We start from the raw sequence: 3,474 nt of genomic DNA on the forward strand, positions 1-3,474 counted from the left end.
TAACTTTTACTTTATCGCAACTGACATTTACTTTTCCGCAACTAACATTTACTTTCTCGCATATAACATTTATTTTTTCGCAACTAACATTTACTTTATCGCATCTAACATAAAGTCATATATTTTATTTAGACGATAGCGTGGCTCTGCCGGTTGTTCTAAATGAAATATTGTGATTTGATCTAACATTTACTTTTATGTCAATTTATATTTATGCATTTATATATATATTATGGGTACCATGTATTAAATATCGGCTGATATTAATATAGTGGGAACTATATTATATGATATACTTGTTTAAATATTTAATTGTTCTTTTTATGTTTATTCTTATTTTAGTTTTTTTTATTTATTTTTATTAAGCAATCTTAAATAAACCAACAATGAACCTTTGAAACCTTGACAATTTTATAATTTGTGTATTTGAAGTTTCATAAAAATATTTCCATCTATAATATATCATTCTAAAATTAAACTTACAACATCCTCTCCGTGGATCAATCTCGTACTCACGAGTATATTACTTGCAGACAACCTACACTTGGGTGAATTACAATTTAAGTTGTAGCAAGTTTTTGGCGCCGTTGCCGGGGAGGTATAAATTAAGTTTAATTTTTGTTATTTATGTTATTATGTATATAGTAGGTTGTTTTTAATTGTATGATTGTTTGGAGTCGTAAACAAAGTGGTAGACTTGTTCGAGTAACTGAAAATATTTTAAACATGGAGGATAATTATAATAATCAAGATGATAATAATAATAATAATAATAATAATCAAGAACATGAACAACCAAGAACACTTAGGCACCATATGAATCCAATAAGAACTAGTACACCATCTTGTTTAGTTTTTCCTCCTGATGCATCTAATTTCAATTTTTAGCCACAAGTCATTCAACTTTTACCAAATTTTCATGGCTTAGATTCTGAAAATCCATATTTGCATTTAAGAGAATTTGAGGAGGTTTGCAAAACTTATAATGATCAAAATTGTAGCATGGATACTGTTCGATTAAAGCTTTTCCCTTTTTCCTTAAAAGATAAAGCTAAAACATGGTTGCAAAATTTGAGATCAAGTTCAATAAGATCATGGGAAGAAATGCAACAACAATTTCTAAAAAAGTTTTTTCCTTCCCATAGAACAAACTCTTTTAAAAGACAAATTACAACTTTTTCTCAAAAACAAGGGAAAACATTTTATCAATGTTGGGATAGATATAAAGAGTTACTTAATACATGCCCACATCATGGTTTTGAAATATGGAGGATAGTTTCTCACTTTTATGAAGGTTTAATACCTAAAGATAGGCAAATGATAGAATTCATGTGTAATGAAACTTTTGAAGATAAAAACCCAAATGAAGCTATAGAATATTTGGAGTCATTAGCAGAAAATGCTCAAAATTGGGATAATATAGGCTCAATTGAACCACAAAGTAAAACCAATAATTCAACAAATGGGGGTGGTATTTATCATCTTAAAGATGATGTAGATGTTCAAGCTAAACTTGCATCTTTAGCAAGAAAAATCGAGTCATTAGAAATGAAAAAGAGTGATCAATTAAAAAGTGTTCAAGAAATTGTTTGTCATATATGTGACACACATGATCACCTTACAAAAAATTGTCCTACTTTGCCTTCATTTAAAGAATGTCTCCATGAACAAGCCAATTATGTTAACAATTTTAAAAAACCAACATTAGATCCTTTTTCACAAACATATAATCCTGGTTGGAGAAATCATCCTAATTTTAGTTAGAGGAACGATAATAATGCACAACCTTCACAACAACCTTTTCACAATAACCAAAGTCATCAAGGTTATGCTCCTTATATCCCACCTCCAAGAAAACATTTTGAAGATGAAATTCATGCATACATTCAAAAGCAAGAGTCTATCAATATTCAAAACATTCAATCTATGAATGATTTGAAAGAAACTCTTGCAAAATTTGCATCTGCACTTAATATTCATGAAAAAGGAAAATTTTCATCTCAACCACAACCTAATCCTAAAAATCAAAATCAAGAAAAATTTGATCAAGTAAAATCTGTTATTACTCTTAGAAGTGGTAAAATAGTTAATGATCCATATAGTGATGAAAACAAAGATCAGTCAAACTCAAAGAGTAAGGATGAAAATCTTGATACTTTCGAGAAAGATGATACTTTGAGTCCTAAGATTAAAAAAGTTGATGATAAATTATCTGAAATAATATGTGAGTCAAATAAACATGTTCCTTTCCCTCATGCATTAGTTAATAATAAAAAACAAAAAAATGATTATGATATTTATGAAGTTTTTAAACAAGTAAAAATAAATATTCCATTATTAGATGCTATTAAACAAGTGCCTTCTTATGCAAAGTTTTTAAAAGATTTATGTACTGTGAAAAGACAATTGCATGTAAAGAAGAAAGCATTCTTAACGGAGCAAGTAAGCTCTATTATTCAAAATAATTCTACCTTGAAATATAAAGATCCCGGTTGTCCAACAATTTCATGTATTATTGGAAAAAATAAAATTAAAAAAGCTTTGTTAGATTTGGGAGCAAGTGTGAATTTAATTCCTTATTCAGTTTATAAAAAGCTTAAGTTGGGAGATTTAAAACCTATATCTGTTACTCTTTTACTAGCCGATAGGTCAATCAAAATACCTAGAGGTATTGTAGAATAATCCTTATTATTGTTTTCTTGATGGGTATTCGGGGTATTATCAAATACCAATATCATTAGAAGATCAAGAAAAAACTACTTTAACTTGTCCGTTCGGAACTTTTGCTTTTAAAAGAATGCCATTTGGTTTATGTAATGCCCCGGATACTTTTCAAAGATGCATGCTAAGTATTTTTAGTGACATGATTGAAGAATTTGTGGAAGTTTTTATGGATGATATAACTGTTTTTGGAAAATCATTTGAAAACTGTCTTAAAAATTTGGAAGAAGTTTTAAAAAGATGTGAAGAAAAAAATCTTGTTTTAAATTGAGAAAAATGTCACTACATGGTTAAATCCGGAATTGTGTTAGGGCATGCCATATCTGAAAAAGGAATTGAAGTTGATAAAGCTAAGGTTGATGTTATTGCTAATTTACCATCACCAAACACGATCAAAGAAATTCGATCATTTTTGGGTCATGCGGGATTTTATAGAAGATTTATAAAAAATTTTAGCATAATATCGAAACCAATTTCAAATCTTTTAACAAAAGATGCACAATTTGAATGGACTTAAGAATGTGAAACTGCTTTTAAAAGATAATTAATCTTTTAACTACATCACCTATTTTACAACCTCCTGATTGGTCTTTACCATTTGAATTAATGTGTGATGCAAGTGATTATGCTGTAGGAGCCGTGTTAGGACAAAGAAAAGAAGGTAAACCTTATGTGATCTATTATGCAAGTAGAACCTTAAATAGTGCTCAAATCAATTATTCAACAACTGAAAAAGAATTACTTTCAGTAGTG

At 28.8% G+C, this 3,474-nt stretch overlaps 1 non-coding gene across 1 annotated transcript; it reads right to left on the reverse strand.

Moving 5' to 3' along the window:
• Positions 1-1,148: 1,148 nt before the first annotated feature.
• Positions 1,149-1,259, reverse strand: LOC140870189 (small nucleolar RNA R71). Its single transcript, XR_012147162.1, has one exon. It is a non-coding gene; the product is annotated as a small nucleolar RNA R71 (small nucleolar RNA).
• Positions 1,260-3,474: the final 2,215 nt, after the last annotated feature.

Source organism: Henckelia pumila, chromosome 4 (genome assembly GCF_033568475.1).
Source record: "Henckelia pumila isolate YLH828 chromosome 4, ASM3356847v2, whole genome shotgun sequence".
Lineage (NCBI taxonomy): Eukaryota > Viridiplantae > Streptophyta > Magnoliopsida > Lamiales > Gesneriaceae > Henckelia > Henckelia pumila.